General features: G+C 33.4%; 1 long non-coding RNA gene across 1 annotated transcript in view; it reads left to right on the forward strand.

Moving 5' to 3' along the window:
- Positions 1-14852, forward strand: part of LOC106102551 — a 36968-nt gene extending 22116 nt beyond the window's left edge. The window contains exon 3 of the long non-coding RNA XR_001225579.1: positions 14788-14852. This is a non-coding gene — a long non-coding RNA (uncharacterized LOC106102551). The remainder of the gene's footprint in view (positions 1-14787) is intronic.
- Position 14853: the final 1 nt, after the last annotated feature.

A 14853-nucleotide genomic window follows, 5' to 3' on the forward strand; every position in this document is an offset into this window, starting at 1 on the left:
AATATTAGTGAGATGAAGGTTAAAATGGAATATATATCTGGATTTCGTCGGTTTCAGTCCTTGAAACGATGTCCAGCGAATTATATCTCCTAGTATCTCGGAGATATTAATTCTACATTAATATAAATGTAGGCATTATTTCATCTTTGGATAATTCTTATAACAAAACAAATGCAGCGAGATCTCCATAGTCATGGGCATAATTCGCAAGCGCTGTCCCCCACCTGACTAGATAGAGTGCGTGTAATACGGTGCGCTGGTTCTCAAACTGATTCTATATTGGTAGCATTTTAAAAATACAAATCAAAATGTAAAATCAGTTGGTATAAATGTCAAAAAATCACATAAAACTCATGTACAAATTATCTTTCTAAAACAATAGTATCTAGAAGTTTTATTTTGGTTAACATAGTTATGGTTAAGTACTTATAGATTTCTTTTTTATTAGAATTGATTGTGTATAATTTTTGACACTATAGTTTCGTATGGGATAGCATGTCTTTCTTTAGATTGTGTTAGAAGTTTATTCTAATCATACTATTTCATACTAATATTATAAATGCGAAAGTTTAGATAGATGTTTGTTAGAGTTTGTAGCTAAAACGGATAAATGGATTTATATGGCGCAGTTGTGGATAGTCTGGAAGAAAACATAGGCTACTTACCTTTGGTTTTTTATTTCCACGCGAACGGTGTCGCGGGCAGTAGCTAGTATTGAAATAAAAGTTTGAGAATTACCGTACAAAGCCATTATTGTACTGTGGGGGATCGAATGATCGAAGTGATGCGAGATACCGTCTCGTGCCCGTCCATCCGTCCGTTACACGAACACCCGCTAATAACGACACGTAACTAAATTCAAAAGCGAAACGAATCCTTCATTAAAACGATTTATATGAGATACAAGTTGCGGTATTGTATACCGCTAATGGAAAATAATGCCATAGACTTTATACTATTCGACAACTCTTTTGTCTTGACTGTAAAAAGGACATTGGTCAAATAACGGATAAAGGTAAGGGAGAAAAGTGTTTTACGTATTTTTTTGCCACTTGTAACTGAATCTAGATGTTACTTTATCTGAATTAACGATCTCAAAGCTTGTTATATGATTATTTTATTTTTATATCTATGTGATGAAAACAAAAAGCATCTTCACGTAAAAGAAATATAATTCCAAATCGTAGGTCGAATATTGTAACTATTAACTTAGTTACAAAAAATCTTCCGCTGTGTTTTCATTAATTTTTAATAATGCTATTTTGTATTTATTGGAATTAAACATAAAAAAAACATGTTTCCGGGGATCTTGTTCTATAAATAAAATGTATTACAAAGAATTGTAAAATCTCGGGTCACCGGGGCTCGCGCGTAAGTGTCGCGGGCTAACGATGTTTATTGTCCACTACACGAGTGCCCACTTGAGGTCTTTATACACGGGATTTTTTATACGCACTGTACAGTCGGGGACATTTACCTACCCATTTGTGTGAATTGTGATTTTAATACAATGCAATTAGATCTGAAACTTATCATAGTAACATACAGATTCGCTAAATAATAGCACTTTAGCTTGCTGTGCGATATTCGATGTTAAGTGGAAAGAGAATTTAATTCTTTGACTGTTTTAATTACAAATCCGAGCAAACGTTCGGCGGCTCCGTTCAATAAAGTGATAGCAAAAACTCGACGTACCATTTATTAAGTTGAAATGACATGAGTACAGGTACATCCAAAAGTGTTGATGTAATTTACGCCTACGGGAAGATTGGCTTAGAAAAATATTTATGATTTTATTGCGGTCCGTTTATTTTGATTATGTTGTACCGTATGTTTGTTGTATTGAATAAATACAATATGGACGCTGCAATGCTTTAGAGGTTTTTATGCAGTGTTCGATAGATAGTAGAGTCAGAAAAAAAAATCAAGAATTACATTTACTATTTTTTATCGATCTAAACTTTTCAGCATCCAATTTTAGATGTGATATTTTTAAACCATCATTAACATATCTATCACTAAACTGCAATATAAATATTTGATTTAACAAGTTTAATGAGAAATAAACTTAACATATTCCGAGAAAATATTTCGAGGGTAAATTTCATCGGATTTACTCGCGACAACTTTACAACTGTGTAAATTGCGACAGAAATTTTTTATGACTTATTAAATACGGAATGTTGTTTACAATATCATATGTTTTAATTTGAAATTCTATGTCACGTTCATGTTATAAATCTCATAAATTTTCTCTTCAACATAACATAAAAATAGTAAAACTTAACAGTCTTACACACCTTATTAATTCCAGTTAATATTTAATTCTTGTTTTTTAAATCCATTATAACAGACGTAAAAAACATTTATACAACGCTTTATTTTAGATCACGTGATAAAGATATCGTTACATTATTTCTGGGTTCCCCCAAACTTTATTATTGCATTAAAAATGTCAAACCTCTTAAATTGGCCGCAGCCGAATTCAGATGTACCATTTTCATCGTGTCAATTGATTGCCACACCGGACAGTAAACTCACTGTTCACTTATTTTTATTACAACTGACAACACTTAACTCTATCAGTCCCCATACACGTACTGTTATAAATTATCAGCTACTGCACCTATAAAACCTTTTTCCTTAAGCCGAAACATTAAAATATATTTAAAAAAACAAATATTGAAGTAGTTATACACACGTAACAAAATCGAATAATTAATGAATATTTTAACGCCGAGCGCTAACTGTCGCCTCGCATAAAGATTTTAATGGCGTTATAACATAATAAATACGGGAACGAACATAAATTAGTCAGATATACAATCTTTTTTTTAACAACACGTTTATAACTGAAATATTAACTACATCTCTTTTCAATCGGATTTATTTAATTCCTGATTACCAAAGCCCTAATGGGTTACCCTAACTACTAAAAACCTATTAAAATGCGTCAGGGACTAGAAAGTCGCAATTTTCTCAAAACTTTGTTAACAAACTCTAAACAAAGGGAAATAGATGCTCTCTTGTTATTACTTAATAAAAATAAGACTCAATGTTCTTCCAAAGGGAAAACTAGTTATGATTGTCGAATAAAAAAACTAACAGTAACACAAAGTCATAATATTCACTATTGGATTACACTATACCTAACTTTATCATAAAAAATCTAAATTCAGACGTTCACATAATTATACTACAGTACTTTCTAAATGAACAGCAAAATTTCTGATCCCACGTAATCAACATAGCAATACGGTGCTAAGTAATAAGCGTATATTAAGTGATGGGTCGCCAAGTCACGTGTCGTTGCGAACTAGCTATGAGAACTCCGCTTCTGGCCCGGGCCCAACACTATTGCCCTCCTTCATACGTCACGATGATACGTTCACACGCCAATCTTATTGGCAGAATTTAATAACTATTAAATAGTGATGTGACATATGAAGATACTGCGAGATGTTGAGTAACAATTTAACTGTGAGTTATGACTAACAAAGAAACAGAAGCGAATACACGAATGTAAATGTTGCGTTTTTAGGGAGGACTTGATCTTTGACAGTGGTCTTTTAAGGTTTTCGGCAGCCGAAATTAGAGTATTGCATTCAATATATGTAAGATTTGAAGTTTAAATCTTTTTGTCTTTATGTCTTGAGTTTGTTGTACATTGACTTGACGGACTATTAATAGAATAAATATCATGTTGATTGACTAAACATCAGAGAGTTTATTCATTGAAACCAACGGATACCCACTTTGCATAATTACAGTTAGTATAAAAGTACAAAAGTTTTAGGACGTGCGTCACATCACTATAGAAGTCACGAGACAATAGTGCAATTGGAAAATAATAGAAAAAACGTGCGAAGTACTGTTATCATGTATGTCAAAGCTCGTCAATTTATTCTTTACTCATTGTCTACAAGATACAATCATTAATCAAAAGTGTTAACAAGGTAAGGTTTAATATTTTAATTAGAGTTTATACCAATCAACGGTTAGTAACATTTGATAATCAAAGAACCTACTTACAATGATTCTCCGCTTATTGTATTTGTTTTGAGTATCGTTTGAAATGTTAACAATTTATGAATCGCTTTGTGATTCTGAATTCGAATTTATTTTTAGTCTGTGAATAAAAGAAAATCTTTCTTTGTGCGCATTTTGTACAAACGAAAAATAGGTACTCTTATATTCAATGTCATTAAAATTATTTTGTTTTGCAATATTATACGTCTTGCTTTTGTTCTCTCTAATGTTACATGACATATTACTTATATTATAAATGCAAAAATTTGGATGGATGGATATTTGTTAGAGTTTGTAGCCTAAACGGCTGAACGGATCTCGATGTGATCTCGATTTGGCATGGATGTAGAGGATAATGTGAAAGAACACATAGACACCCTTTTTAAAAAAAATCCACGCGGATGGAGTCGTGGGCGAAAGCTAGTTGTACAAATAAAAGTTTTAGACTTCAATAAACTTTCAACCGAGTATCAATACACAAAACATTCCTATCTATTTTGGTTTCTTGGTTTCCTTTAATCCCGGCTTTAAATTAACGTAGTAAAGCTTTAGCTATCTAATTTTACGATGCATGATTTTAAACATTTGTTTATAGATATAAATTTAATCAAATTGATCGTTACAGTAGCTTCTATTCTCACTTAAAGTTCTGCTTAACGGTCTGTAGTATGAATAAGTTCTACATTTATGTTATTTTATTCGATATTATTGTTTAAGTAGTACTATTGCAAAGTTTTTAATTCTATAAGTACTGATGCGAGGCAATAAAATCCTCTGTTACATTAATATTACGTCCTTAAAAGTACATATAATAAAATAATTGACGTACGGTTTAAGTGAGGATTAAGTAAGCATGTTCTGATCTTAGTTTGTATATGCGTATATCTACTGGTCTTTTAAAATAACATTCAAATGATTTTGAATAAAATATCTCAATAAGAACATTTAAAAGAAAAAATTTAAGCAAAAATGTAACGAAAAAATGCAATTTTTATTACTTTATTGTGTAGCATTTCGAACTTTCAATAATTTGTCACATGAAGCGTAAAATGAGAGGTTGCAGCGTTAATTCTGATTTATCACTTGCAGTCAATAGGCGGCCACTAAGCACTACTAATTGGACGTCGGCGATGATTGATTGTGATTGCCTACTGGGCCGCCGTTCAGTGCACGAGTTAAGCTTCTACTGTGAGCCGCGCTAATCAACTTAGCTAAGAAATGTTAAAATTTTGTAGAAAAGAATCTCGAACTATAATTAATAGATTTTGTTTGGATTTCAAGACCAGCGCTGTTTAGATGTTAATCTTAAGGTGGGTCTACACTCGAAGAGACAGGCAACAGACGAACAAAAATTCGTTCAGCGGACAGATTTGATTCTTGAACGAACGCTCTTCGCCCGCCTTGCGATCAGCTCGCGTGGACTCACCTTTACAAAAAGCAGATATCCTTTTTTGTCCATAACAAACCGTACTCTTCGTTCTACATTGATAAATGAGTTAAAAGCTCGTACAACTGAAGCAATTTCTTTGATCAACAACTAATAAATGTATAGTAAAGCACATTAGCCGTTTTTTAACCGTATAATGTTAAAAAGAAATAAAACGCCTGTTTTGTTGTGGTTAGATGTTATTGAAAAATCTGTATCACAGTGGTAATTAGTGATCAGTCAGTAGGATAACTTTTTACAACTAATGCTTTTTAAACCAGTTCGAGCAATGTATGCTGAAGACAGTAAGGCTAGTTTTTCAAGCTCACTTGTTGATGTTCGATTTATTATCAATATATACAACGGCCCCAAAAACATCAAATCTTTGGTTTTATTCATGTAACATTCATATTTCGTGTAAACATTGAACGCGTATAAAATTATCATTTTCATACTGAACGAACGGAAACGTCGCACTTCGAAATATCGTATCATAAAAGGGCGTTGAGATTCCGTCAATTAGATAATTTTATGCCATCAGTTTGTTCAGGCGACGCGATCACCGACACTTGTGTCGCCTAAAGAGATTTTTAAAGTTTCTTAACAGCATACAAGCCGGTGACATTAACGCCCGCCGTCCGCCGACCGCTCCCAATTCGACATTATATCGTCGATAAACTTTATGGAGCTATTCCATTTTATTGATTTTTTAAGAAGCCTCGCCAGGACTGAGGAGTATCAGATAACAGTGTATCGTAATTAGTTGTCATCGGTCAGAGACAAAGACAAAACATTTTATAGCTTTTTATGATTGCACATTTTATCGCTGGGATATATTTTGCATTGCCAAATTTCTTACTAAATCCATAATAAATGTTATAGTAAAACTCTAATAATCATTTACTGTGAGTATTGTATCAATTTAATATATTTAACGGGGCGAAGTTATTGATACTTTTTGAACGATTAAAGTTACTGGCAACTAATAATTTTGAGTACTGGCTGAATGTGCATCGTGCATGATAGATGATAAGACGACGATAGAATGACTGATCACAATTGTCTTTGAATGGTGGAATGAATTTTGTTGTTGTAAAATAAATTTGGTTAATCTCTGTAAATGTTTGCAATTCGATTAGAGTGTGTTGTGAAGTTATCAATTAAGATAGTGGTCAATTAAGAATAGTGTTTCTAATGTTACGCGATTGTTATTTGATTATCTCCGACATACGCGCGCCTACAATGGAAGATCGTTACCGTGTATTTAATCTATCTTCGGAATTGAATTCTACAAACCGCCCGTCACTCCGACTTATTTATTATAAGTATTACAGTAACACACTACTTGAATAAGCTTGGTTTACACTAGAGCGAAGATAACATTAAATTTGGCAGTACCCAGATTACCCCCTATAAAAAAAATCTACAAATTTGTAATAGTCTATCTGTGCGGCTCTCAGAAAACAACGGACAGCATTGTCTAACGATTCCTACAATTTGTTTATTCTTACACGGCCAAGTGTTCTTCAAGTTGTTTGACGACTTCCAACTAAATGGGACGGTTACTACATTACTCTTTTAACTTAAAAAACTATTCGCCAGTTACGAGCGCATTGCGCTTTAACTTAACTGTTTTAACATAAATTTTATTACACTATTTCTTAAAATTAAATAATAATGGACACTCATACCGGCTTTGAGACAAACTTGAAAAATATCTTTTGTTATGTACTTTGGGTTTGACTTTGTAGATATTATTATCATCGGTCATCTTAGTAAATACAAAAAATGTTACGGCAGAAGTCAGGAGTTACTTCAATGTCAAAATTGAATCCAACACATTGATAGGAATGTTTAATTTATAATTATTATTTTTTCGGATGTAAACAATAATTAAAAAAAAACATAAGGACTAAGAGACTAGCCGTTCATGTGTACTGAACAAAGTATACGGATCGTTGGGCAAAGAGTTGGCCCAAGTGTTGGCAAATGTTTGCGCACCTGGCACTGGGTAACCGTTCTAACTGCGTTCAGGGTTTCGCTCGGACATCATTAGACACGCCTGATATAAATCTATTTGTAATCCTATTACAGGCAAGGACTAATTATTACCAAACGGGTGCAGTAACGGTGGTATGAAAGGATGATATTTAAAGATCACAAACAAATGAAAAGAGAATTAGAAAGATACAAGAACAAGACACTGGCCCAACATACTCATGTTATATGCATGCTTATTTCTACAGAGATAGAGGAAGACATACTTTGTATTAAAGCCTAAATACCTTATAGTTACTTACATCTGTAATTTAAATGAACGTGCTATAGATTGGATTGTCTAAAATATGGAGACAGAGTAAAGTCCTCGAGGCGTCGAAAACAAGACGGTTACCCTGACGAGACTTACGAAATTTATACTAAAACTATAACGAGGAATTATTTGTATTTCTCTATTGATTTCACGTAGAAACTACTGGACCGATTTTAAAAATTCCTTCACCGTTAGAAAGCTAATTTATCTATGAGTAACAGAGGCTATATTAACAACAACTTTTTAATTCCACGGGAACGAAGTCGCAGGCAAAAGGTAGTTATTATAAATCGCAAAACTGAAAAATTAAAATGTTTATTGTCCACAATAAAAACTTTTTCAATCTATCAACTCAAATTGTGCTCGATTTGAACCTTGTATGTTTAAAAGAACATTCGTACCAAAATGACAAGTGGTCCGTCGTTGTGTATGGTCAATACTACACGATGTATGGCTTCTGATAAGTCAATGGCACGCGCCGTTAACCGGTTCTCCAAATTTATAGAATACTCAATCGTACAATAGAGATAATTTTCAATACAATATTTACTTATTATGTTAAAGATAATTTTATATTGTGATAGTTATCCGCTATATTTCGTATGTAGACTAACGGCTGAAACGAATTGCGCTTTGTAGGCACTATTTACAATCTAACAGAGGTTAAAATTTTAAAGGAATTTGGTGTTCAATTGTATCTTACCATTCAAGATGCTGTTACTAATATGGCGTTTCAGAATTCGACCGTAGAAGTATGAAATGAAATAAATGAATACATTCTGAATAGTGTTGGCTTGCAAGACAATTAAGACTATCATTTCTGAAGACGCCAAATCAAGAAAAGCGACGGATATCTTGTAAGATTACTCTTATAATCCACATTGATTCTAGATATCATAGTTTTATGTTTTCACTTAATTAAAATGGAATTTATGCGACGAGTCTATGTTTATTGTAACCAATTTCCTTGCACGTATAATTATAATAAGCGGGAACTTTTAACACCTTATCAACTCCCGCTATACGTTACCACTTTAGGATGTTGATAGTTAATATTTATATTTATGTCTCGATATCATCATTTCAGCACGCTAATAAAATACAATGTTAATGAAATAACGGAGTGTACATCATGACAGGACAGTAATAAACAACCATAGGTGTAGCCAACGTACAGTACGTTTCCACTGCTGAAACAAATGTACAAAACATATTCCCATCCTTTGCATTTTCATTACAAAAACAGAGACAGAAAATTGTGTTATTCAGATTTAAGGCAGTTTAAACTAGCGATATACGAGTAGACTTTTATTTGTAAAAAACTACAATTGATTTACTTTTAAATACTGGGAGTACCTTAACCATAGATTAAATTTCTTTTTGTAAAGTCTGGTACATACGATAAACAGTTCGACTCTTCAGTTGCCAGTCAGAAGTGAGCGTATGTAGCCAGCTTAATGTACACTTACTGTAATTCTTACATCACTAGTGAACGCACCGAAAAGGAATAAATCAACGTAATTTGTAACTGTCCCAATAAACCCTATCAGGAAGGCGGGTAATAAATAATGGCTATTACTCGACAAGTCTAACACTGGCGCAGTCTATTACATTGTGATTAGGGGAGATAGCCTCCTTGTGCTTTCGCTGAGGTGGTCGAACGATGGATATGAAGTCGTAACGCAATATCGACAAAAACTACTTAATGACCGTAAAATTTACCGCGACTTGTTTTAAAACATATAAGTGTTTGTACTTTTTTAAAGACTACCTGTTCCCGTGCTGCTTCATCCGCATGAAATTATAAAAACTATTTTCTTGTTTACATTTGTCAAATTCTCAATTGCAAATGTCAAAATTACCGTTACCATAATAACCTTGCTTTCTTAATGTTGGCAGCTTGTAGTTTTGTAATCCCTTTCCCACATGATGTTTTTTTCTCCAATTTATTTACCCCTAAGTTTAATAGCGTGAAAATATATAGCCTAAACCGTGTAGTAAGTGCAAGGCTTTTTATTAAAGAAAGAATTATTTAAAAATATGCTGTTATTGTTGATATCCTACGCCACGAAGTAAGTGTTAACGCTTTATTATATCAGTATAGATATAGATAATAAAAAGATGGGAATATTTTTGTACATGTATTACAGCAGTGGGAACACACGGTTACACAAACATTACACATTCTGGAATAGTTTAGTGTTCACTGTATACTGTCATTCGAGAGTTTGTTTACACACAGCTCGACTCAGTTTCCACGTTAATGACTGGTAATATTAAGTTGTGACTACGCTTTTCTTTAGCAAAGTACAGCAATTATTGACACACGTACACGCGCCAAGTATCAAGTCAGATTAAATAAGATTTTTGTAGCCATGAAGCTGCAATACTAAAGGAGTATAGCTCGAAGATGGGAAACAAGCTGTATGTAACTACTATAGTAAAAAATATTGGCAGCTAAATGAAGAGTTTAATACTACAAATAATGATGTAATTTTGACGCAATCTAAGAATTTTGTTTAGTTTTTTCTGTCTCTTGCAGTGTTCTCTCGTGTGGGATTTTTTTACATATAAAATTTTGCAATGGTTTATATTGAATCATGCAATAAAAGTTAAGAGTATCAAAATTAATAAGCTATAACATAAAAATAACAATTATCACAAAGCCGTTCTTAATATGATATCGGTCGATATTGACGGATTTATTTTATTGCCCACCCGTTTCGTTAATGCGAACGCACTTGTATACGACAATTAAATTCACTAATAACGCATACTTTCTACCGCTATACACTTCAATTAGTTTTATGTTTAAATAATTGCGACGTTATCATTTGTTATTGTGGTCTCGTATTGGATCGCTTGTATTAAAATTATTGAAATAAAGAATTAAAGAAATTTGACTGTTTCGAAAAGTTACGACTTTGCGTCCTTCAGGAAAAAACTCTTTAAAAACCGGTAAAAACAAAATATATATTTTTTTGTAAATGCACATTTATGTTCTGGAATGAATTTAAAATACTTCTGCACTATATTTACAAAGTATATTAAAATTATTTTACGATGAAATCGCTATTAATCTACTTTACGATTTTATATTACAGCTATTAACTGCAAGACAGATTAAATCAAAGTCGAAACTTAATCATGTCCAGTTAGTTCTATAAACAATTTACACGACAGAGCTCACTTAGTAACCTATTTAATTAACTTATACCATCCTTAACAACCCGCACGGGACTAGAACGTTCTGGAATATTAAGTAACCAAACGTCCTGTAATTACAGCCTCCAGCAAACGGAGCAAACCAGTTACCTTAACCCACTAATCATTTATCTTCATAAGTGTACAAACTGTGCATTAGAACTAAATAATGCACTACAATTAACCAGTTGGACCGGTGTCAATTCCCGCTGCTTCAAGCAATACATAGAAGCTACTGTAATCTTCGAATGTATCATTAAAATACAAATTAAACCTTAAAAGTGTTACATTAGTTTCAAATTAGACTGCAAGATCCCGCTAAGTTAGTCCCGTAGTTGCATTTCAAAGTACTCTTACTTTCCTATCGTAGTTTGTAATCCATCGGGATGTTCTATTCATTGACCGGTGATACATCAATTATAATCTTTCGTATGCCAAGTGCTATCTCTAAACATCTCGACAATATCGCTTGCTTCTATCTAACACCTTCGTAAATTTGTATGCTGTCATATCAATGTAGTTAACTAGCTGTTCCCGTACAACTTCATCCGCATAAAATTATGTAAATTCTATTTTATTGTTTACATTTATCAGATTATCAATTAAAAATGTCAAAATGACATGACAAGATGATACCCTTGCTTCCTTGATGTTGGCAGCAACTTATGGTCTCTTTCCCACATTAGGGTTTTTATCCAAAATATTTACGCCCTAAGTTTAATGGCGTTAAAATATATAGCCTGAAGCGTGACGCAAGTGTAGGGCTTTTTATTAATAAAGAATTGTTCAAAAATATGCTGTAATTGCTGACATCTTAGGCAACAAAGAAGTTTGTGTTTACGCTTTACTATAATAGTATAGATGATTAAGTGCCTATATCCTAATGGTTAAGGTTTCGGATTTCCGATCACGACGTTAAGGGTTAGAATCCCGAATTGAATCTTAGTTGGTAGCGAAAGATGAAAAGTAACAAAAATCTGCTAGTATTAAAAATGCTTTCATACAACAAGACAAAGTCAATCGATTTTATTTTAAAAAATACAACCCAATATACAAAGGACACAGTACGAAGAGTATTATATTTTCATTTATTTATGTAATGTTCATGGTTAGTACTTAGTTAAAAGGTTCTAAAAAACCCAAAAATGAGAATAAAATCCACATTAACACCTTTTAATGATTTTTAGGTAAATATTTTCGAACAGTAATTCTAAAGGGTTTAAAGAGAATTAGTCGATAAGAAGAACTGAAACAACTACCTTATTTTATACTTGGACCAACTTAAGAAACCACATCTTAGCCGCTATGTCATCTCCATTACGAGAATAAAACTCAGCTCAAACCTGCTTTTAAGTTGCACTTGTTACTTAAGAACAGTGCTTTACTGCCATCAAATTAATTTTGCGAAATATTTATGTCTCGACAAAGAGTTCCTTCCCACGGTAATTTAAAAAATCGTTAAAATAAAACTTTTTTCATGGAAAAATTTTCTATGATAAGATTTTCCCTAATTTCGCTTACAAGATAACAGTTAAATAAATTAAAGAATTAAAACTTAAAATCGCCAAATCATATTACACTTTTAAGTAAAGAGAGAATTTTGAGTGCGCTCGTTTTGAAAATCTTGACATCAAACATCTATTCTACACAAGTGTAGTACAAGCACAAGCCCTCTTGAAACTAGTCGACTCGTGCCAAGTATTTTTTGCAACGTAATACATGATTCGCTAGACGCGATTTAATCAGTTATGTTTCTATTTTTAAAGCAAAAAAAAATAACCAAAAGTAAATCATTTTTAAAACTTTTTATAACATCTTACTTAAGACTAGTCCTAAAAATGTATTTCGTATGACGTATATATCTATACTAATATAATAAAGCGTAAACACACACTTCTTTATTGCCAAAGATGTCAGCAATCACAGCATATTTTCAAATAATTCTTCTTTTAAAAAAAAGCCCTACACTTACGTCACGCTTTAGGATATACATTTTCACGCCGTTAAACTTAGGTGTAAATATTTTGGTTAAAAACCCTAATGTGGGAAAGAGGCCGTAAGTTGTTGCCAACATCAAGGAAGCAAAGTTGCCAAGATTTGACATTGCAATTGATCATTTGACAAATGTGAACAATGAAATGATTTTTTTAATAATTTTATGCGGATGAAGTCGCATGGGAACAGCTAGTAAGTTTATAAAAACAGTTTTCCAATTACGGTCAAGCCTTGTTATTTCTTAGATTCCGTTGCAGTTCTATAATAGTTGAGCCTAGAAATCTATTTGCCCTCAAAATATTCATTCTACGCCACAAATTACCTTCACTCCGATGAACGGTACGCCAACGACAAATGGTAAAACTTAAATGTAACCTTTGTGGTCATTGTTTCTTCGGGCCTAAATATCTAGTCTCGTACGTAACAATGGCCCATCGCACGCACCTCCGGGCCTTTAAGTACTAGAAATATGTTTACTACTTCCTTACCTTTGCATATAAAACCCACTACTAATTTACGAAGCGGGTTAATGGTGACATCACAGTGGTCGATTTAGCAAACTTTCGCAAGTACGAATGTAATAAATATGAAGCAATACGTCATCGTGTCGCTTAAATATATTAGTTCGTATATTTAACGATGGTGCGACGTATGATTGATTGTGAGTGTTCTTAAAGCGATGCGAGTGGCCGGGGGGTCCGGCCCACCGCGGTGTGAGTTTGTCTACGTCATTGCGACTCGCTTGTTGTACCGTCGTTACATTTTGAACAGTGTTCTAGATGTTTGTCCGGTGACAGCAAACATTCAATGCTGGCTACAGATTCGAAATATTGTGTCAATAGCACGCGCTGGCCTTAAGTGACAACGCCCCGGGACACACCGACTACACAAACATTCATGAAGTTAACAAATGCGATAATAATTAAAGTTGACAAACACAAGTACGTTTGTGACACGACTTGTTTAATAGATTTCACTCAGAAGCATAAAAATAGTAGGAAAGAATCTTTATTGATTATAAAAAGATTTCTTCGTTCCTCGGAATGGGAACTAAGTGAAATCTATTTGTGAACAATGCCTTTGAATTTTTGCGATATCTCGTGAGCTTTCACTCGGATCGTGTTACAATTTGCTCGGCGTTTTCATTCACATGTCAAATGTACTTATTAGAAATCAAATAGAGCGCTATTTGATTTTACTTTTTTTATAACCATACTTGAAGGTAGCAATTTGTTTTGTTATCAAGACTGTACTTATTGTTAATCTAATTAGCTGAATTAGAAAACAAAACCTAACTTGTAGCTTTTCATTTTTCCCTTCCTTAAAGTGAATACTTATTGATTTTCGCATTATACAGTATATAACAAATATTAAGTTTCACATGAATCTTACAATTTCACGCAGAACATGCGAAAGCTCGAAATTTTACTGCAGTACGCGAAACGTTAGGAAATGTGTAAAGTGACAACAGGATAGAAATGTGATGCTCCGTTGTCAGGCAGCTGTAAATGTAACACGTAACGTTAGAATTACGTGATCGGAACCGTATTTTAGCGGTCACTATAACCGTCTCATATGTGTAGATATGAATCTTTTAACTATGCTCTGTCCATTGCGATGCAATGTAATTCTTTCAGGTAATAAAAGTTATAATGGCGCACAAATGTTTTACTTCGTTCGATAAGAATCTTCTGTCATCATTTTATTACCCTTAGTCTAGAGAGAAAAGGTTGGTCCTTGCATTTTGAGTCTCCGTCTATACTTATGACTTTAACCTTACTAGGCAGCGGCGTTATTTTTATTGATGTTTTCCTCATTACAGTTGCGGGATGCGCGATGCGGTGGTCAAACGGCGGTGCGGGGGGCGGCTAGCATGGCGGCGCTGCTG

The sequence above is a fragment of the Papilio polytes genome, unplaced genomic scaffold (genome assembly GCF_000836215.1).
Source record: "Papilio polytes unplaced genomic scaffold, Ppol_1.0 DF823923.1, whole genome shotgun sequence".
Lineage (NCBI taxonomy): Eukaryota > Metazoa > Arthropoda > Insecta > Lepidoptera > Papilionidae > Papilio > Papilio polytes.